The 24,364-nt window shown below is 40.0% G+C and overlaps 1 protein-coding gene across 9 annotated transcripts in view; it reads right to left on the reverse strand.

The window, feature by feature from the left end:
• LOC136679497 (tight junction protein ZO-1-like) overlaps positions 1-24,364 on the reverse strand; it is a 144,134-nt gene that overhangs the window by 87,133 nt on the left and 32,637 nt on the right. Inside the window, exon 1 of one of the 9 annotated variants that reach the window (XM_066658052.1) lies at positions 9,907-9,964. The exons of the other annotated variants lie outside the window; for them this stretch is intronic. The gene's annotated coding sequence lies outside the window, so the exon portion shown is untranslated. Of the gene's footprint in view, positions 1-9,906; positions 9,965-24,364 lie in introns of those variants that run through there. 9 annotated transcript variants of the gene reach the window in all.

The raw sequence follows: 24,364 nt of genomic DNA on the forward strand, positions 1-24,364 counted from the left end.
CATCATTTTGGTTTGCTGTGCTTAAGTAACATCAGAAAATGCAGCTAGAAGTAAAAACAAAGAAATTATTTGCTCAGATATATTTTATGTGTATATTTCACATTTTTAATGTTCATGCAGCATAATTGAGCTTTTCGCTGTGTAATGAAGCTCATTTGTTTTCACTTAGAACATCAAGAAAAACATGTATTTTCACGTTTGAAAGTTCTCCAAACTTTTGCACAAAACAGTACAGACTTCTGACACACAAGTCATGAACTTGGGCATGAAAATATGGAACAAAAATGTTGTTAATCATGAAAGTTCTAGTGAATTTGAAGGATTTCTTTCCTGCTCCTAGTGTAAAAATTATGTTATCTATAAATGGCTGCTGAAAATGCATTGGTGATATTATTATACTCTGTACCTATCACTAGTGTCTACAGACAGATTGGATTAGAGAGAGAGAGAGAGAGAGAGAGAGAGAGTAAAACACACATGCCAACAAAGTTCCTCTTGGCTATAATGAAGCAATGCTTCCTCACCTCTTTTTGCTCTCAGAGTTTACTCCCTCAGCATCTCTCTCTCTCTCTCTCTCTCTCTCTCTCTCGCTCTCTCTCTTTAAACTAACCCCTCCCTCTGAGTGGCTGCAGAGCTCGAGCTTCAAGCACCATTCCAATTACCAGCCAGTCATAGCTGTGCTTCTTCATCCATGCTCTTTACAACCCATGAGACCACAGAGGCTCCAAGCTCCACTTTATATCTTTCGGTTTGGTTTGGCACAAATACGTGTGCACCTGCACTAATCGGTCTGAATGTAATCATGTGCTTCTGCTATAACACCCCAGGGCATCTTTCAGCCTGAAAGGGTTTTCCTCATGCTAATAGGTATGTATGCTGCAAGCATAAATAAAATATGTGGTACAGCGATCAGTAAGTCATGCGAGACTGTTATAGCGGTCAGTGCGGAGCAGTGGATAACACTGCCGGCATCCATACAGCCGATTTGGGTTCATTTCCCTGCTCAGGTAAGCATATAGTGAACACTTCATTAGCATTCCACTGTAATATGAATAAACTGTGAATACATTTAACAAATGGCATGAATGTAAATAAACATAGATGCTATGTGAAAGGAAAAGGCATTAGAAAGTCGAGCTGGTGCACAGGACTGTTCAGTTAGATGGAACTGCAGCAGTTCTACACTGATGAGCAATTACATGATGGACTGAGACGGAGAGGAACATGTGGGAACATATTACCTCATACAGACAGAGAAAGTCCAAGTAAAATATAATTAAGGACATCATTTAAAGTCGTACTGAAATTACAGAAAATAATATTAAACCAGATTCATCATACTGCAGCAGGTCTTATTTTTCAGTAATATTTCATGTGAAACATCTTGTGAGCTGTGATTACATCACCATGCACCAAACGGTTCTAACTCTTATCATAATTTCCCTTCATCTCTTAAACACTGAGCTTGCTCAGAGATTCTAACTCATACTGTGTTTCATTTCGAAATATGACAGAAAACATGTTAGCGTTTCTGATTCTTGACGACTTTAAAGCCATGTGGCAGAATATCGAAGCCATGATTGTGTATTTATGGTTTCATTAGTTGTGCAGCGGAGCTAAGAAAATAATATAGCTACCAAAACAGAAGAGTAAATCATTTCAAAGTACATTTCTTCTCATCTGGTAACTGTCATTCCTTTCAGTTTCATTCATTCATTATCTGTAACCCTTATCCAGTTCAGGGTCGTGGTGGGTCCAGAGCCTACCTGGAATCATTGGGCACAAGGCAGGAATACACCCTGGAGGGGGCGCCAGTCCTTCACAGGGCAACACAGACACACACACACACATTCACAAACACATTCATGGACACTTTTGAGTCACCAATCCACCTACAAACGTGTGTTATTGGACTGTGGGAGGAAACCTACGCGGACACAGGGAGAACACACCAACTCCTCACAGACAGTCACCCGGAGCGGGAATCAAACCCACAACAGGCCCCTGGAGCTGTGTGACTGCGACACTACCTGCTGCGCCACCGTACCACCCATTCCTTTCAGTTTAGTTTATTAAATTATTAAAATAAACCCTGACCACTGTAATGTCAACAAAATCAAACAGATAATGGTTACAGAAAGGTCCAAAAACTATTAATTCCAGAAAAGCTACTGCTTTATAATAAACGTTGTCTAATTAAGTAGAATTTAAAATTATAAGCAAGACTTTTTCCAAGGTCAAATCACACAACTACCATGGCAAAAAATCCATACAGTGTGTCATTGAAAGGCCTCTTATATTTGCAATGTAGCTGATAAACAACAAAGGTATTTTACTAAAGGTGGCATTAGTTCTGGAGGCCACAGCACACTCAAGAATCTGCTCATTATGATCTGATGAGAAAAACAGCATGTTAAAACATAATTGCAATTCAGCCACAAAGCAGCTAATGCTATTTGCGCATGCTATTTTTAGTCTGTTTGTGCTTGAGCAGCAAGGCGCTGAAGAAGCTCAATAATTACTCATGAATATTCAGTAAGCTTCTGACAAAAGCTTCTCTGTTTTGTAGTGAGCTGAAATCTCGCTTCAGTTTATGATACATTACTTCATACACACTCTAGTATGAACAAAACACACCCCTTACTGCCAAGACATTTCACGTAGGCTACCAACCATTACACATTTTATGGTCAGGGAAAAAGCTTTTAAGCTCTATGATCATTTTCACCATCTAAATAGATGGAGTGAATGGTGAAGAAAAAAACATTTGTTCTGCAGGGTGAGATTAAAGCTATCATTAGATAAATGTGAATTTTTTATGCCCTGGTTTACAGTGCCATATTTCCTTCTGCATTTCTCCTGCTTGCGATGCTGAAAGAGGGCAGAATGAAGGGGTCTAAAATTTTCATAGACACAAACGATCTTAACGGAAAATGAGTGTTTAGTTTCTGCACCTCAGAGGAAGAATGAAACACTGTTGAATATTTCAGCAGAGACAATGAACAGTGGCAATTTCCTTTTTTGAGTTTTCTTCTACAGGCATCAATAAATAATTATAAATATATTATATTTTATTACCATTGTGATTATCCAAAAAAAAAAGACACAATGTAAAGAAGAAATGAGCAGATTTGCTAACTTCTCTTAATTGTGATATAATGAGGCATGCTCACTGCTAAGGCCTGGTAGAAAATGGAGAGGATTTTGGATAGAAAGTATCAGGACAATAACGGCAAATATTAAATAAGCAAATCATTCATTCATTCATTATCTGTAACGGCTTATCCAGTTCAGGGTTGCGGTGGGTCCGGAGCCTACCCGGAATCACTGGGCACAAGGTAGGAGCAGGACTTGAATCCATAACATCCATGTCCCTGGAGCTGATAAAAATGTATTAAATAAAATAAATTAATACTAGGTGTGTTCTTCCCGTGTCCATGTGGGTTTGCTCCAGGTATTCAAGCTTCTTCCCACAGCCCAAATGTACAAGTTGGTAGGTGGATTGGCTACTCAAAATTGTCCATAGGTGTGAGTGAATGTGTGAGTGTGTGGTGCCCTGTGATGGACTGGTACCCTGTCCAGGATATATTCCTGCCTGGAGCCCAGTGAATCGCAGACCCAATGCATTGGATAAAGTACTTGCAGACAATGAATAAATTAACTAATAATAATAATTCATTCATTCATTCATTATCTGTAAGCGCTTATCCAATTCAGGGTCACAGTGGGTCCAGAGCCTACCTGGAATCACTGGGCACAAGGCAGGAATACACCCTGGAGGGGGCGCCAGTCCTTCACAGGGCAACACAGACACACACACATTCACACCTACGGACACTTTTGAGTCACCAATCCACCTACCAACGTGTGTTTTTGGACTGTGGGAGGAAACCGGAGCACCCGGAGGAAACCCACGCAGACAACACACCAACTCCTCACAGACAGTCACCCGGAGCGGGAATCGAACATATAACCTTCAGGTCCCTGGAGCTGTGTGACTGCGACACTACCTGCTGCGCCACCATGCCGCCCTAATAATAATAATGATAATAATAATAACAATATTTTACACAGGTAATTTATCTAAGCATTGTGCCTATTGTCAAGAGGCTGCAAGTTCCATCCTTCATGATGTCAAAACTATCAAAGTCCAGGCAGAATTATTTGCTTTTCTGTCTCTTGCTGGATAAGGTGACCCTCCCTCTCCCTCCATCAGAAGTATCCATCATCTGATGTAACAAAACGGGTAGTTAGTATTCACTGAAGCACTACACTTTGTATGGCATCATCACCTAATATGTAAATTAAAAAATGATGGTGCTAATATCAGAGACATCTCCATTGCTAAGGCCATCAGTCATCAGTCTGGACATATTCTGCCCTTTAGGGGTCCTGGTGGGTGCCAGACATTCCTCAGCACATTCCGCACTTCAGCTCAGAACTGCACCCTTCATAACAGCAGACTGCGAGAAATGCCACAGACAAAGAGAGAGAGAGAGAGAGAGAGAGAGAGAGAGAGAGAGAGAGAGAGAGAGAGAGAGACGTATAGATAGACAGACAGAGAGGAAATGCCACGGAAATGAAAAAAACATCTCCTTGTGTCCTTGTTTTACCCAAAGGACACAACACCTGCAGAAATGCAGTACAGCAAAACCCTTACTTACGCAAACACACACACACACACACACACTATTCAAACTACATATGAAGTCACAGTGCACACTTTCCAAAGACATAATTTCAACCTTCACATTAAATGTCTCACATATTTAAATCATCACTGCTGGAGGATATTTTTTGAGCCATTTATTCTTCCATTTCTGTAACTGACTCATACAGATTAGTGTAGTGCTGGGTCCAAAGCTCATTTGAAATCACTGGGCGCAAGCCAGTAACACAACCTGGACAGGACGCCAGTAACTCAGAGGGCAACACACACTCACCCAGTAACTCACACTCTTGTGGACAATTTTATTGAGGTGATAGATCTCAGGAATGTTCTAAGGCTTTTATTTGTCTGCATCTTATTTTTCCTTTACATTTTATAATAATAAAAAAATTAAGCATGTCTTTTCTTTTTGCCACTATTTTTAATTATTTTTAAAGCATTCTTAAATACCTGTTTTGAATTGTCACTGTATTTCAAAGATGCTCTATAAATAAACTTGCCTTGCCTGGCCTTGCCTTACTGACATGTGATTTTGGATAGTGGGAGGAATCTAAACACCCAGAGGCAACACACACAGACTACAACATACTCTTCACAGACCTTGACCCAATAGGAGGATCAATTCCAGAACCACAGGACACCTCTCCCACTCCCTCCCTGTATTGACATAAGTAAAAAGTGAAGAAACTGCTGGAAGTGGTGTTCAAATGTTCCTCGTGTTCTGGCATATATGTTGCATGTGATATTTGTTTATAAAAAGTGAATACAATTCTGAATCCAACTGCCTGACTATGAATACATCAGAATTGAGTCTTTGAGGCACAAAGCTTTTTCTGGCGCATGTATACTTATTAATAACAATGTAAACAAATCTGCTGCTATGGAAATACAAGCCAATGTGCAGAAGCCCTATAAGAGGGTCTGCAGAAAATAGAGTGAATTATAGCAATATGCCAACTGAGGTATATATTGTTGCTGTAATAAATGACCTCATAACTCCATTTTAATCTTATTTACTATATATCTATACACCTAACATAACATAGTTACCTTTTACTCTGTGTGAGATTTATTTTCATATTACCTTAATCATTTTTATTAGACTTACTGATAATCTGATTGTTAGTCTGCTACGTTTAAAGTGATAAAATTTCAAAAGTTTCTCAAAATCTCTTCTACTAATGTATTTCTGCTATGTTAAGGTGCATCCACTTCTGACACTGCATTACTGATAGAAGGGGACACTTTGAAGTCCTCTTGAGCCAAGTGTGTGACAGTATGATTTAAAGCCCTCCAACACTGGGCTGGCAGAGCTGTGAAACTGTGTTCTCTGGAATAATTAAGCATCATCCAATACCTTTAAGAAATGATACACTGGCGTTTGTGACCTAAAATTCATCATCCAACACCTACTAAGTCTCACAGCTACTCCAAAGTCTAGTATAAATCCTTCTCAGATTAGCACTAGCTATAACAGCAGCAAAAGGACGACCAACCCCCTAATGATATCCTTAATTTCAGAAGTAAACTGTGTGTGTTTTGCAAACATTTGGGCATATAGTGCACATTTCTATTCATATACCTTAAAACTACCTCCCACCACACAGGAAAACATCAAGAGAGAAAACATCTGGCTCTGCGTGTGTCTGCATATGTGAACTAGTCATGTCCATATGCATGTGGACTGTGTAAGGCTTGGATTAAAGGTGTACATCCGCTGGACATCACACAGGTGCTCACATATCAGGAGATCAATGGACCTAGAAGCAGCCAGGCTTCAAGTCCTAGCTTTGATCACCCCCATTAATTACTCTCTCTCTCTCTTTCTGTCTATGTGAAGCTTTCCACGTACTCCCTCGTACTTTCCTGCCTGCTCACATTGCTATCGTCCTTTGTTCAGTTCTGTAGATAACAACGTGGTATATAGTAACATATGGTTAGACTTAGTAACGAAACAAGTGCACTTACTGTAAACTTTATCATTTCTTGTCTCCAATGCAAAATTACAAAAGCAATCATGGGTTAGATGCCTCTTTATGAGCAGGCACGGGCAAAATATTTGATGAGCATGTGTCCACACACATTTGGCCATTTAGCGTGATTTACAATTCCCACTATAATTCTCATTATTAAATGCATAAGCAGGAGTACAGCATTTTACATTTTTCCAGGAACATGTTGCGTAAACTCTGCATTCAGAGTCTTCAATCTTTCACTTTTCAACTTTTACTATTTTCTCTATCGCTCTTCAATCTCTATCTCACAAACAAGTTGTACACCCCCCAAGCACACACATTCCTGATAAGGGAGTAGACTTCCACACCTCAAAAATCTGACAATAATGTTTTTTATTCTACTATTCTGAGCCATGTGACGACCCACAGAAACCTCACGGATATTGAAAACAGCTTGGCTGTCCCCTGGGGAAAGAAAGGGCCCTGACTGTTCTCCAGTGCCTGAACACATTACTCTGAACAGACCATAACACGATAATCTAAGACACTGTTAATGACCTGGAGGCCAAAAATATAAAAGATGGTATCACCATGAAGTCTAGCCAAATACAAACAAAAAGAAATGAGGATTGATAGAGAAAGGAGGGTGGACAGAGGTTTGCTGAAGTAAACAGCTTAGACGAGATGGGAAACAGTGAGGAAAAACAAATGGGACAGGTGGTGATATACTGCACTTGGCTGAAGCCAAGCAGCGCCATTAATCTCCGCAACTTTTCAATTCCTCTGGAAACCAATTCGGTGCACTGGTGTGAATTTATAGGCAAATGTTCATGGGGGGATAGTCAGCCACTTCAATGATAGCTGACAAGTACAAATGGTGGGCTCCCTGGTTGTCACAGGAAGAGAGTGAAGTCACAGGAGCAGCAGGGGTTCCTTTAAAGGTACGACACTTTGGAGGACCCCAGCTAGAGCCTCTGTAATAAAGCAACAAATTACAGCTCTCCACTGGAATGCATCAGGACTAGCTCACTTGGGAGTAAGCACTATAAGCTATTTTCTCCCAAACATGTTCACTCTTTGGAGCAGTCGCGGAGGATGGATGTCTCCATCCATTGCCTCTGTAATACAAACCAATTCCTGCTCTGTTCTGATGACCCATAATTGACCATATAGGCACAGCTAATGATATAACCCAGAGTGCTCAGTTCAGTGCTGGTAATGTGAATACTGACATTGGAGTAGAAGTACTGCTGGTTGTGAGAAAGGTTAATGCTATGACAAAATGCTCATTGAAAGCCATGACATCATGCCAGCAGAGATCCACACAGAGCCTGAAGTATAAATCAAAGGGTCTACATACAAAATCTGCAGAACAAATTAATATTCAAATGATATCTCTGGATGTAGATGATTTAATTTAATGCAACCATTTGAAATACAAAAAATAAGTAAATTCTAAGTTTATTCTGTGTAAAGATGTTGTTTAATTTTAATACACAATTCAGACAAATCTGTTTTGAAGTGAAAAATAATTGTTACAGACATTTTTCTTTTCTATTTTATAAATTTTATTTACTTATTTTTTGTTTGCTCACTGTGTCATGGAGTTTTTGTTTTTTTTTAAACTAAAGATTGCTTTGGTTCTAGGTTTAATAAACTTTCCGTCTCAGATAAGCAGCACCGAATTGTTGGTTAAATGATGCTGTGACCAAAACAGACCCATGGAAAACATCTGGCGACTATATTTTGTTCAAAAAGTCAAGGTGTGGCTAAAGGAGGACAAAATTCTTGTTTTCAAACCCATCTTTCCCACAGGATGGGGGATCACGCTGAATATTTGTGAAAAAAAAAAAATATATATATATATATACTTGTGTGGAGTAATCTCTTTTTTCCAGGGTGATCTGAACAGCTTAGGTACCAGTTTGTCCTGCTCTGTTGTGCAGAAGAGAAAGAGTTTTAAGCTTTCAAACACACCACTTGGTTGTCTTGCTCTCTTCAGAGGCTCATTGAGGCTCAGTGGGTTATTAAAAGAAAACAAGGGCAGGAGACTTCAGGGAAGCATACACCTAATCCCTCCAAACAGCAGGAAAAAAAGCCCACTCCTGCAACTCGGTGCGAGCACACAGAGGAAGGAAGGCATGCGTGTTGCACAAACAACTCCTGCTCTTCCTCGTATGGGATAAATTATGTAGAGCGCAGCTTTTCTGCTCAAAATCTGTCTCATATTCAACCCACCGTTGACTCGGCAGAGCTGGGAAGTGTCTGTGAGGCTTAATAAAGCTGAACTAGATTCTGAGACAGGTAGAGACAGAAAAGAATGTTTGAAGTCCCCTGCAGACTCAGGAAAGTACTTATAAAATACACAAGCCATAAGCATTTCACTCCATCTGTGAAGGGTTCAAGTGCATGTCAAAAGTTTTCTACAGTCTGATATTAAAGATCAAACAGACGATGCTAGCTTTTTCATTTCCTGCTTTGATATTCCTGTTCTAGTTTCATGTGCTCACTTAAAAATACAATCACATACAGCAAGCTCTTGGTCGTACCGGTTTACAGCAGGTTGGCGTGGGGTGCCTCTGAGGTCTGCTGGTTAGCAGAGCAAATCAGCTTCATCACTCAACTAATCTCAATGGAAACCCCCTGCATTGCTCTGAAGAACACAGTGCCATATCAAGGAGGAACATTGGTGAACATTTTAATGAGGAGCATCTCATTTCATGAGGTTTCTCATTTCAGTGCTCTCTGAAAGGCAGCCGCAAATGTGGGTAAAGTCACACAGCCTCCCAACAACTCATTGGAGCACCTGGAAGAAACAAACTCAGACACTGGACAAACACATCAAATTATGAAAAACACATGGAGTTAAATCATCTACATCCAAAAATATATTTTGCATAAAATGTACTCATTCTCATATTTTATATCTGGATGTAGATTATTTAAATTCCTAATTTTATTTTTACATCTTTTATATCTTTCAAAAAATTGCACTAGGCTAAAGACCAGTGTGGCACGACTGTAAGATGCAAGTAGGCATGGTTACAACAGATGTCAATGGCACCAGGCATTACTGCGAGCCAGAATGTGAATAAAGCTGCTAGTGTGATCTGGCCTGGATACCACCACCTTTATACACACTGACATTAGCTACATCTGAATGAGCTGGCTTCTTTGCTGCCCACTCTCTTTTCTCTGGTCATCTCAATGGGACTCCACCATGCACACAGTATCAGCTAAAAATATGAGAGAGAAAGAGAACCCCGCTGGCACTCCCCTTACCTCGCAACTCAGTTAATTAAATCGCATGGCATCTGTTCCGCAGACAGCCAATTACAGCTGGAGCCACACAAGGCCCGGGTGAAGTTGGGTGAAGACGGCTGAGGAGGAATCATTTCCGTCACCGACTAATGCACACTACGCGCTGCCAAGGAGTGATTGCACTTCAGCACTGATTTAAACCATCAAGCAAATCGAATCAGCTGCTGCTCCCACACTGGCCACAGAAAATCGGACAGCCCCGTTCGGCTGCCACAGCTTATTATACAGCGGACGGTTGACTGAGTGGTGGGTGACAGTGGCTCGGGGCAGAAGTGTGTGCTTAAAGATGTTAATTAAGAAGCAGCAATCTGACATCTCTTTGCTGGAAGACTAGACTGGGTGTTTCTTTTAGAAAGTGGACAAAGTCTGCGCTCTGCAGGCCAAACGGAGAAGCACAGCTGCTTATGCTCGCATCTTTCACTCTGAATTGATTCGCAGTGTAACAGGAGAGCCTGAGAAGAATGCTGTGGTTTGGAGGGAGTACAGAAACAAAAACAATGGAGGAGGACACTTTTTTTTTTAACAGATCTAGTTCCAGGACGTCATTAGAACAGTAAAAATGATTATTTTTGCGGCTTTATCACTACATGGATAAAAAAAGGATGTAATTTTTTTCTCGTTTTATTTCCTTTCTACTTATCTTTAACATCTAGTGCATTTTTCACTGCCTATAGTAGGCAAGAAAAACAAAAACAGAAAAGAAAGAAAGAAAGAAAGAAAGAAAGAAAGAAAGAAAGAAAAGAAAAATGTATGACAACTTGTAAAAAAAATAAGTCCCATTTACCTTAATGGGGACATATTATATCCCTTTCCAGGAGTGTCTTTGGGTCTTAAAACATCTGTGACATATTTTGTTCAAAGTATCACCAGAAACAAACAACCCAGCAAAATTCTCCCCCTGTCTAAACTTCCCTTTCCAGAACGACCATATTCAGCGCCAGTTCCTTTAAATGAATGAGACACAGCTCAGTTCAGCACGAGAGTCCAGTAGTGAGGACCAAGGAACAGAAACTCAGGGTTGTATACATTTTCGCTCTCGTTTTCAACAAATTTTCTTTTTTTTTGTTTATTTTGTTCCATTTCATCTCATCCTTGATCACCTCACGGATACAGTGCTGTGACTGGAGAGATTTACTTTGCATTTTATTATTATTTTTTTAAAATTATGATGTCCCTTTTTATGTATAATATGTATATAAATATACAGAGTGAGTCAAAAGTCAAAGAACACCCTTTTATTTCAGAAATGAAAGGGAAAACGACATATCTAAATACCCCAGAAAGTAATGGGTCAGGGGGCCTATCTTTTAGGCTGTTTGCAACATGGCCGCCATCTTGAAAGCTGCCATTTTGGGTCAAGGGCAAGTTTTTCCAAGGTGGAAAAGGTGGTCATGTAGCATATCAAAGAAGACCAGAATTGTCTCAGAAATCAACCAAGATATTTCAAAACTTTGTTGTACATTACAGTCTCATTACATTACATCAATCTCATCTCCACTCATCCTACAATTCAGCCACTTAAACAATAGTGAGATCAGGTTCTGATGTTGGATGGTTAGCTCAGCATCCTAAATGCCAAACTAATGCATCCCAAAGTCAATAGATGCAAATCCATATCTCCAAACCAGAGAGTTCCAATTTTGTGGGGGTTTATACCTCTCTAACTACCTCTAGAAATTGGGAACATAAGCACTGGCTCTATAGCATTCCATAGACATTATGTCAGGTCGGGATTCCACAATGAATGCACATTGAAGTAAGTGAAATCACAAATTATAAGGGAGTTAAAATACATATTGTATGGGTGATTCCCTTCATATTACAGGTACTTATTTTGTGTTTATTATAATCTTAACCAAGCTATTTATACATATTGTGACTATATTCAAGGCCATTAATTTCAATAGACTTTTATATCAATATTGCCTGAATTTGAACAGATCTGTAGTGCAATATAAGCATTAAATAAACATGAAACAACATTTCTGCACCTGCTAACTGGCCAGTAAACTTTCCACCGTCTGCATTGTGGTGTAGCATTTTGGAGACGGGTGCCGACGCTAAGCAGGATCCCGTAAGGTAAACAGAGCCAGTGGAAGAACACAGGAAGCTCTTTAAGAGAGGAAGCCAGGCTGTGTTCTCCAGGCCCATGCTCTCAGTGGGCTGTGTGACACTAATGTCGGACCCTGCGTAACTGAGAGGAAACACAGCCTTAAGCTCACTCCAGAAATCCACGACCAGAGCTCAAAACAGCAGCATTGTTCCGGCGGCTGTAGAGCCATCATACATTTTAATGAGGCAAAAGTGGAGCAAGGGCGGAAGACGACAAAAGAATTGTGTACTGTATCCTCCCCTTCTCTCTGCTTCATTTAAGCAAACTATAAATAACGATCAAAGCACTCAAAGTGCAGATCTTACTGTCAGTAACTGGATGAAAAAAAGCAATATTCTTTATTAACTTAACATCTATTGATCGACTGTCAAATGTGCTAATCATAAATCAGGGGTCTAAAGATATGAGATTAAATGTTGCTGCGAAATCTAAATGTAAAGTCCTGCACATAAAATAATGGATATTTCATGCCATGGCATGGACTGGGCAAGACTTCTGCCAAACATATCCCTGAAGTATGTTTAGGGGTAAATTTTAACAAATGATTCAGTTCACCACAAGTTTTTTTCCCAGTGCTGCTGTGCCACTGATACAGCGGTGGTGTGCTTGTTACAAGCTTGGTACAAGTGTTAAAGACATGTCAGTGTTGCTGGACTGTTTTAAACATCAGTATCACTGCTGAACTGAGTATAGCTCACCAATTAAAACTCTTCGGCCAACAGTATCCAGTGAGCCATGATGAAGGACTAGGGAACAACCAACAAAAACTGTGCAGCAACAGAAGAACTACTGTCTCTGACTTTATATCTACAATGTGGACAATGAATGGTCACAGTGTTTAAAATCTCCAGCAACATTGTTGTATTTGATCCACTCATATAAGAGTGTAACCCCTTAACATGCTTATTATCACTGAGGTACTGAGAATGATCCATCAAGTAATACCTGTTCTGTTGTGGCCCTGACCACCAAAGAACATGGTGAAATTGTATACAACAGATGGACTACAGTCTGTAATTTTAGAAATACAAAATGCACCTATATGTATCAGTGGAGCTGATAAAATTTGATGAGTGTAGAATATGAGTGTATAGAATATGACTTGTACAATGCTGTACAGTAATGACCCAATGATTCATATATATATATATATATATATATATACAGTTTTTACAGCTCTGATGTGAACACTTTCGAAAGTGATTCCCATCCCTGATGAACAGTAACTCTGTGACAGTGGTACCTGTTAATTACTGATAATAACAGCAACCATTGCAATGTTACACACTGCAGGGAAAGAATCCGTCATTTTTGTGTGTCACATATAACAAGCTAAACACAAACCTCTCTTTTCAGTCTTTCCCTGGACCCCCCCACCCCCACTCCTCATTTCCCTCTTGGGGAGCATCCCGCTACAGGTAAAGGACAGGAATAGCATCCCTGATCCTAATGGAGCACAGTGGAGGGCCTGCAGCCAACATACAGCAGCCCTAAGGCACACACACACACAACCTGAAACAAACACAATATTCAGCCATGAAGGCTCTCTTCAATGTCAGCAAACACACACACACACACACACTAAACACACACACATTATTTTGTCAAATTCCAGCCCTCAGTCTCATTCTTTAAATAAACAAATATATAAATAAAGTATATAAGAATAGTAAGAGGCTAGGATGAGCTCCCCTGAGGCAGGTCACTTTACAAAGTGCTCTCTCTCTCTCTCTCTCTCTCTCTCTCTCTCTCTCTCTCTCTCATTCTCTCTCTCTCTCTCTCTCTCATTCTCCCTCTCTCTCTCACACTCTCTCTCTCTCTCTCTCTCTCTCTCTCTCTCTCTCTCTCTCATTCTCTCCCTTTGTTTTTGTCCAGTGTAGCTCACGTGCTCATAAAAGTCAAATGTGAGCTCAGAGGCCTGTGTGCTCTATCGTATGAAAGAAAGTCATTGTTTAGATCATCATCCAAATCCAGCAAATCTCCAAGATTAGAAACAAACCCAACCATGACACATTCCAGAGATATAATAAATGACACAGTGCAATAAAATAAAGCATAAACAAAAATATGACTGTCACAACTAACCTTGAAAACTGAATAAATATATTCCATTGAAATGGATGAGAAGCTGGATGAACTACAACAAAATGTTTTGCACTTTTTGTGAACAAATAAATACTAAACAAAAATGTGAAAAACTGGCCTGTTATATGATTTGAAACCAGAAAATGTCAAATTACTAAAGAAGCTTAGTCTGTTTACTATTGTTAGAGTATTAAGAGTGGCCTGGTGGAATATTTAAGCAGAGTCGACTCTCCAAGAATTGGAGAGACTTTCTGCGTCTTTGCAACTCTTGCTGTTGACTCCGTCTGTTTGCAGAGCACTTTGAATTTATAATCCATCCATCCATCCATTATCTGTAACCGCTTATCCAATTTTTTAGGGTCACGGGGGGTCCAGAGCCTACCTGGAATCATCGGGCGCATGGCGGGAAGGACGCCAGTCCTTCACAGGGCAACACAGACACACACACACTCACACCTACGGACACTTTGGAGTTGCCAATCCACCTGCAACGTGTGTTTTTGGACTGTGGGAGGAAACCCACGCGGACACGGGGAGAACACACCAACTCCTCACAGACAGTCACCCGGAGCGGGAATCGAACCCACAACCTCCAGGAGCTGTGTGACTGCAACACTACCTGCTGCGCCACCGTGCCGCCCCTGAATTTATAATGTTAGTGTTAAATCAATGCAAAACATATTTGAAGGCAAAAGTGGCCATATTCCTATATTCCTAATTTTGGATGTTACTGTTTTTGAACGTAGCATAACTTTTAGTCTATTGTCTATTAAATAAATAGTAATATTCATTCATTCATTCATTGTCTGTAACCGCTTATCCAGTTCAGGGTTGCAGTGGGTCCAGAGCCTACCTGGAATCTTACACCCTGGACGGGTCGCCAGTCCTTCACAGGGCAACACACACACACACATTCACTCACACACTCACACCTACGGACACTTTTTGAGTCGCCAATACACCTACCAACATGTGTTTTTGGACTGTGGGAGGAAACCAGAGCACCCGGAGGAAACCCACGCGGACACGGGGAGAACACACCAACTCCTCACAGACAGTCAACCGGAATGGGAATTAAATAGTAAAATAATATATTATAATAAATAACTGGGCGGCACGGTGGTGCAGCAGGTAGTGTCGCAGTCACACAGCTCCAGGGGTTCAAGGAGGTTGTGGGTTCAAGTCCCGCTCTGGGTGACTGTCTGTGAGGAGTTTGGTGTGTTCTCACCATGTCCATGTAGGTTTCCTCCCATAGTCCAAAATCACACGTTTGTAGGTGGATTGGCAACTCAAAAGTGTCCGTAGGGGTGAATGTGTTAGTGTGTGTCGCCCTGTGAAGGACTGGCGCCCCCTCCAGGGTGTGTTCCTGCCTTGCGCCCAGTGATTCTGGGTAGGCTCCGGACCCACCACAACCCTGAATTGGATAAGTGGTTTCAGACAATGAATGAATAAATGAATGAATAATAAATAACTAATCTAAAATATTCTAAAAATAAACATGACTAAAATAATGTTTATATTTAGTTTAATAGACTAAACCTAAATTAAAATATTTTTAGTATGCGTTGACTAAAACTAACGATGACAATTAGTAAAACAAGAAAAAACGAATACATATTTTAGTCAATAAACTAAGGCTGGGACCGAAATGGCTCCTTCATCTCTCATTAGTAATGTGCTACATGTGCTACACTATATAGTTCTCGAAATAGGAACCATAAGTGAATTCAGACACTTCCACTGTCGTTGCTTAGGAACAAAGACACTTGCAATGCATACTGGTTGACATTTGGTTGATGTAGTGCGCTATGGTGTTTACCATAAATTACAAGTGCATTGTGGGAGAATTTAGTGGCCTCAAAATTATGCTCAAATTATACTTTACGATTTGGACACACAGAGAAAACAACACACACAATAGTGCATTAAAACATAATAAGTGGGAGCCATTTTGGACACAGCCTAAGACTTGACCTAAATCATAATACACAGTCAAAATTAACACTTGTTAGCAAGCATTGGATACCATGAGTGACATTGGGAGAGGGAGGCTCTCCCTACAATTCCACAGAGACCAATAATCTTCTGTTAAAAATGGATGGACAGATGGATGTATCATAGCTGGAGCTCCCATAACAACAGGACAAATGGTTAGACAGTTGCACTATTTAGGAGTTTTGTTAGTACATTTTTAGTGTTTGCTCTTTAAAAACACACCAAAATATTTGTCTAAATAACTTGAGTGCAAATATGATCAACAGTGGCAGCTCTGAAAAATGCACATGCATCACACCCTGTTTCTTTTTATATCCTAAAACTGCCCTGTCATTCTCTCATGAGGTCTCTTGTCACACCACACCAGTCAAGGTGTAAAAAACATGAAGACACAGATAACCTCTAGCATGAAACCAAGAAGTGAGTTGGCAGTGTGTGTGTGTGTAAGCTGGCACGGCATTGCTGCCTCCCTGTCTCTTAAATAAGACATGAGAGCGACTCTGTGGCCGTGTAAGCTGCTATTGTGCCGCTTCCCGGGCGTCCGCCGCTGTCTTCCGTTCGCTCTGCTGAATCAAATGGCCCAGTTTAATACAGCAACAACCAAACCCTCATCTCAGCCCCAAAGACATTCCCATTCACTGCTCAGCAGGTTGGGTTAGAGGGGAGCTCATCTAAATTTAAGTGTACATGACCTCTCTTATTCTCTCTCTCTCTGAAAAAAAAATTAATTCTGTCACTGTGCTATTTAAAGAGGAATAACACACCAGCTTGCAGTAATAAACTGAAGTACAGAAAAATACTCCTTGAAATTAGTTAATTTGTGTTTCATTTATCTTCCGTTATCTTTTTTACTGTTTGCATTATCCCTTATTTAATAATTTCACATTAATCGTTCCACTTTTTCAGTTTTAAACAGTTTAACTTTTTAACAGTTTACCTATTTAGTCACTTCCAACCTCCTCACCCAATGTTCCAAATATTCCCAATTTTCCTAGTGTACCTAGAATGGGAGGGTGAAAGCTAGCATGAGATTCCTACAAGACGTTCTAATCCGCTTGTTAAATTGTGAAACACGTTCTAGTCCAAGTTTTCAGACCTTCTACACAGTAAATTCACCAGTGTTAAATCAACACTATTAGTGTTAACTTAACACAGGGAGTATTAAACTATTACACTAACAGTGTTAATTTAGCAGTAATAGTGTTGATTTAACACTGGTGAATTTACTGTGTAGTGAGTTATTAAAAAGAAAAAAAATTGACTAGCACCAAATCTGGTGAATTCTGTACAAACCATAAATACTTTTGAACACTGAGACTGAACGTGAGCAGGAGACGTCTCTGCTTCCAGAGAGGGAGCAACGGGAGACACCGGTCTCTCTCAGATCCCAGAGACCATGGTGGACAAAGTTCTCTCTAGGCAGTTCATCTGCTCCCAGAGATGGATCAGCAGCAGCTCTCTCTCCCCGTGATACCTCTGCTCCCAGAGACGAGCAGCACAGTCAGTCTGCACGGAAGATGACACAGATCAGAATGAGCTGTGAGTGTGCAAACAGTGCTGCTAAAGACACGTTTGATTCTTTTTACATTTAATTTATTACTTTTTATGAACTCCTGAACCAAGATAACATAATTCATTCAAGAGATTTTCATCTTTATTCAAATCATACACACATGTATTATGAATGTATGACATGGTACCAAAGGCGCGATTGACACACTTAACAATCGGACTGCAATGTCATTAAAGAGCACAACATACCTGGAGAAGACTTATATTACTTTACGTCACTTACAGAACTGAAGGCTGGCCCTACTAGTGGATCCTTAAGCATTTTAGGGGTGCACAAAAAGAAGAGAAAGAATATAACAAGAGTCACTCGTCTTCTCTCCATCTCCCTGCTGGCAAATCAAGTTTCCATGGAAACAGACTAAAAGGCTGGAGTCCCCTGGGTGTGCGTGGTGTTGAGGGTGGCAGATACAGTGTTGCACAGGGGAGAGAGAGAGAGAGAGGACCTGAGTGACAGAGGAGCAACAAATCAGTGTTAAAAACACCAGCTGAACCCATTCAACCCCTCAAACTTGCAGTATACAAGGACACAGTCCATTTGATTCAAAACAGTTTTATGATCTTAAAGACTTGTAGCTGGCGTTTTCCTTTGGGGGATCACTAGTGCCATTGTACATCAGTGAAATAATTGGTGAAGATGATCCCTTCAATGGATGTGTGATTAAATGAATATGACTGACGATTTCAACTGCAGAAATTGCCCAGAAATGCAATCTGATTTGAATGATTTTTAGTCAAATATACTGATAAAGTGTTTATAATACAATATTTCATTAATTCATTCATTATCTGTAACTGTTTATCCAGTACAGGTGGGTCCAGAACCTACCTGGAATCATTGGGCACAAGGCAGGAATACACCCTGGAGGGGGCACCAGTCCTTCACAGGGCAACAATCTCACATACACTTACACCTATGGACACTTTTTGAGTCACCAATCCACCTACCAAGGTGTGTTTTTGGACTGTGGGAGGAAACTGGAGGACCCGGAGGAAACCCATGCGGACACGGGTTCACAAAAGCAAATTTGTGATGCCACATTGAATGATGGGACTTTCAGGCCTATCATACTTAATGACAAGAGAAAAACGATGCACCCTTGTTATTTGGGGCAATAAGATCAATGCATCATGGTTCTCAATCAATATATAAAGCTCAAGCAAATCATTCTTAAAGAACCCATTCAAGGGAAGTCATGTTTTTAACCTTGTTAACATGGGCGTGTGGTGTTTTTATACACTAGAAAATGTATCATGGGTGAAAAAAGTAATTGCTTGGCTGAAATGGCTGAATTTGAAATGGCAGTGTTATAAAAACAGCCTCAAGCGCGTCCTCAGACAAACAGGGTTTCTTACGTCATAAACCGAAATGTGGGTTGGAGCTCTTGAGCTGCAGGGAGTGAGTAGATGAAAGTGATAGAGTCAGGGATTAATTGCATATTCGTAGATCTGTGCCTACTGAATTAAGTGTGTGTTGCCCTGTGAAGGACAGGCGCCCCCTCCATGGTATTTTCCTGCCATGCTCCCAATGATTTCACGTAGGCTCTGGACCCATGGCGACCCTTAACTGGATAAGCGGTTACAGATAATGAATGAATGAATGAATGAAGGTGAAGGTGTAAAGTCACATCCAAGCCATTAGGCAAAGGCATTAGGGATTTAAAGCATCAGGAAAATCAGGAAAGGCAGGAGTCAGTGAAAAATGTTATTCTTTTTATTATTTTCATTTTATCCCTTTATTATTGTTTTTATTATTCACTATAGCACTAATTGCATTTTTGTGTTTTCTTTTTGAAAATTAATAAATAAATCTTATGAGATAATCTGAAAATAATGTACTTAACATACAGAAATTATTTTCAAATAATTAAAATCAAATAAAAATCCAAGGCATTGTACTTTGTATGTAATTTGTGATTAATACATGGATTAATAAAATCATGCTTGTGCAGGTTCATACCCATTTGTTCCCCTTCAATAATGTGCAAGCCGTTCTGTGCTGTAGCGGACCTGTTGGCCTGGTTATGTTTTCATTTACCATTGCTAAATCAGGAGCAGGAAGTGCATGGTGTCTCGTAATGATTAAGTGAATTAGCCTGAAATAAACGAAGAACTCTCAGTTTATTTGAGTGCTTTTTGTTTGTGTGTGTGTGTGTGTAAAGTAGCACAGGCTGATGTTACACTCTGTGAAAAAAGACTTACCTGCGGATACTTGCAAGATATGTGGCCAACAGGATTTTCCTGAGTTTCTATTGCTAAGCATTTGCATGCAAGCCTTACATCACCATGTACAATGACATTCATTGGATGGAGTGGTGTAAAACATGCCACCACTGGACTGAAGAAGTGGATACATGTTCTGTCAAGTGACAAATCACACTTCTCTATCTGGCATTTTGATGGATGGGTTCGGTGGAGCAGGGATAATCTTATGGGGTTGTTTACGAGGACTGCTCCAGTGAAGGGAAATCTAATTCTTCAGCATACCAATACATATTGGACAAGTGTACTTCCAACTTGGTGGCAATAGTTTTGGAAACACCCTTGTCTGTTCTAGCATGACTGTGCCCCAGTGCACAAAGCAAGGTCCATAAAGTTGGGTTTGATGGGTTTGTGATGGGCTTGTCCTGAGCTCAACCCCATCAAACACCTTTGTAATGAGATAGGACAAAGAGTGTGATCCAAGTATTTTCTTCCAATATCTCTGTCTGATCTCACAACAACACTTTTGGATGAACTGGTAAAAGTCACAATGACACACTGATGAATCTTGTAGAAAGCCTTCCCAGAAGAGTGGAGGCTGCTATTGCTGCATAGGAAGTACCAAATCCAAAATCATTTCTATGGATTTAGAATGGAATGTCATAAAATCCCTTGTTAGGTGAAATGTGTAGTTGTCTCAATATATTTTTCCATATAATGTATAACAGACCTAAAATCTAATAGAAATGAAAGGCTGTGAAAATTCAGGTAACTGATCCTCACTATTGGGAAGATGAAGTTCAAGAGGCCACATAGGTTCAAAAATGAGTGAGATCTTCTGCAATGAATGAATCCCACAAGGGTTAGTATGGAGAACAATGGTGGTGAAAGTGGTTTATGAATTTAAATAAAGAGCCAGTCAGTACTAATAGGAAAAACGATGCAGAGAAAATAACATTTTCTTTCCTTGTCCCATGAGGAATGGCATAGGTTCATTACATGAAGAAAAGATCATGTGTTTAGCATCACAAAGCAGATGAGGGTGTTGTGTAGATCAGTGGTGCTCTTTTTTGGTCTTGGTTATTTGATTACTACACATGAAAAATGTACTGTTGATGGAATAATTTGAACATCATTTTAACACTGCAACCCACATCCATCGATCATAATCTTGTTAATGCCATATATGCTTAATACTTTTTAATGCTAGCTAAAATGCTAGCACAAACATACACACAGACCTCACATACATACTTCACGGTCACATTATAGTCTTTTATTTTAATCTCACCAAGAGGCTCTAAGCCATGATTTCTTGCCCTTACCTAGATGAGACAACAAACACACATACAGACACACACACACACACACACACACACACACACACACACAAAGTAGTGTCAAAAATGAATAATAAGGGGGGCCTGTTTACAGCTTGTGAGGCAGCTAGAAAGCAGAGGCATTGCTTTATTGAGGGTGACAACCACCAACTAGCCTGCTGCGGTCAGTACAGCACAGGAGATATTATACCTGCCCTCTATAAAGAAAATTAGGGTTTTATTCACTGCTTGGGCCTGTACCAATAACATTACTTGGGCGAGAATCCTAACACTACATTAGATTTTCTGTTACATTAATACAACTGCAAGTAAACAAGAATGCCTCACTGTAACCACAACCGGTGAAAAAAAAAAGAAATTAAACATATCTCTTAGAGATAGGATTAGGAGTTCGGACATCCGGGAGAGACTTGGGGTTGGAGTCAGTTGAGATGGTTCGGTATCTGGTCCAGTAATGACTGGCTCCCAATGGGGAGGAGGCCCAGAGGACGACCCAGAACACACTGGAGAGACTGTATGTCTCAACTGGCCTGAGAACGCCTCGGTATCCTCCAGAGGAGCTGGAAGAAGTGGCTAGGGAAAGGGAAGTCTGGGTTTCCCTACTCAGACTGCTTCCCCTGCGACTTGGACCCGGATAAGCGGTGGATAATGGGTGGATGGATAGACTTATGATCCCACAGTTGAAATAGCAAACATAAGTCAGTATCACCTACCTATGGAGCAGGAATAAAGGAGTATCCTCATTTTTTGCATGATTTTCAACATTTGAAAAGCTCTTTGCCATTGTTCTGATGTGAGCAGGGAGAGAGAAGGGAAGCCTTGCATGTCTGACATTGCCAGTTTTTTTTAGTCTAATTTCCAGGACAAACATAGTCTGGAGAGCTAGCAAAAGTCGAGGAAATTACTTCTGAATTTATATTATAAAGAATGTTTTTTTATTACAATTATAAATTTCAACCAAGGTCACAAAATTTACTACTTATTATGGGTCTCTACAAATGTTTAGCTACACCCCAGATACACACACACACACACACACACACATAAGCCCTGGCTCTGAGGACCACTCTTCACCTATACATACAAAGCTTTAGCTAATGGATTCTTCTTATCTTAATTAAGCTGGAGGAAGCTATAGGAGCATTTAAGAGAAGAAGGCAACCAGCATGCAAGTGATACACAGAGCAACATGAGAATATAATCTACAGAAAAGCAAGGAGCTTACTAAAACACTGAGCTTTCCTCTGCTAATAATCACACTGCTCTGATTAAGAGCACCTGAAGGTTAAGGGGCTGACTGGTGGAAGCACATTTTATGCACCCTATTAATATGCTCAGTATCTTCAGCTTCTAACAAGTCTGTATATGTGCTTGACAAAATACATAAACAAGACTGTTCACACATCCATTCTGTATGTGTATGCAATGGGAGCTAATGTGTGGGTGGGTGTACAGAAGAAATAAACAAAGAATTCTGTAGCTCTAGCCAAAATGAGTTTACACATACTGTATCCAGCTCAACAGTGGAATTCACTAATTACAAAGGGCATCCATAAACCTTAGAACACATTAGAAATTAGAAATCTTGCATTTCCCAAATAGTAACTTCTTTGAGGAAGAAAAAAACATTCCTAAAATTAATGTAAAAGAAATTTTTTTTGTTCATTTTTGTTCATCAATTCCCATGAAACATTTTTATAATGTAAAGCTGAGGTTCTGATATGACCGTTACTACAAATGCGATTACTGCTCAGACAAAATGGTAGCTGTCAAGTTATTGTTGTATGTATACATAATTTATAAATATCTGCTCCCTCTTTATTGGGGATACCTCTACAGCCATGCAGTAGTTTATTCAGCTAATCATGTAACAACAACACAATGGACAAAATCAGGAATCTGTTGACTCTGGATTTGGTGTAAACAGCATGAATCCAAAAACGTACTCTGTCTCAAGTCAACATTTGAAGCTGCTTGTGTTTGTATAATGTTGTGGGGACAATTTTCTTAGCAAACGATGAGTGCCTTAATCCAGTATTGTTTGAGGGCCCTATCTAAGCATTGTAGCTGATAAAGGGCATCCTTTTATGGCCACAATGTATCCATCCTCTAATGGCAAAGAGGGGTCTTGGCCTGTATTACAATGGTGTTTCTAATAAAGTGGAAAGAGATTAAATGTGACTGCATGTGTGTGTGTGTGTGTGTGTGTGTGTGTGTGTGTATGTGTACAGAGAGAGAGTGAGTGAGTGAGAGAGAGACAAACAGGCAGACAGAGAGAGACATGTAAGAATGATGCCATTTAGGGTTCATTTTGGTGTCAGCCAAGGATGCAGACCTATAGGGCAGAATGCTGTCCTTTTTGGATCTTATTCTCTCTCATAAAGAAAAACACATCTGTCGTCACAACAAACAGGACACAACAAAACCGAGTTCCTCTGTTCAATATCAAAAATAAAACTCTAACCTGTTTATTAATAAATTGACAGGACAAGTGCTGTTATGTTAAACTGAAAATAAACAGGACAGAGAGACCATACTGAAATACACTTACTAACACAAGGATTCTCTACAGGGCAAGTAATCATCTGAAAAACGTGAATGGGAAAGGGTACAAGAACATTGGAAACCTAGTATCAAAAAACACACTAACAATAAAAAAGGCTAGCAGTTCTCCTCAAAAGTTAGAAAGCCCACAGCCCACAGTTCATCGAGGTGAATAACAGGTGGGCCAGTGCATCCAGTGCATCCTCCTTGGCACACAATTTATCTTCATTAAATGACCTCTCAGTGACTGAACTGACAGTGGGCTTGACAGTGACACAGTGTCCAAAGTGCTAGCATTGTTTTACTTTACATTACAATCAAAGTGATGCAAGATTGCAAGACTCATAATAAGGCTCATAATAGAACAAGAAAATGTAATGAAGAATAATTGCGGCACATATTCTGGACAGATAATCTAAGATGAAATTGTTTGGTTCACGTGTTTCAGAGTGTTTGGCTTGGACTTGGGCAACATTACTACAGTGACACCACGTTACTGTTAATAGAAGTTACTGTTGTTATAGGAGCTCAGCAATAACGGATACATTTTAAAGATGGTAGATATATACAA

This window comes from Hoplias malabaricus, chromosome Y (genome assembly GCF_029633855.1).
Source record: "Hoplias malabaricus isolate fHopMal1 chromosome Y, fHopMal1.hap1, whole genome shotgun sequence".
In the NCBI taxonomy this organism is placed as follows: Eukaryota; Metazoa; Chordata; class Actinopteri; order Characiformes; family Erythrinidae; genus Hoplias; species Hoplias malabaricus.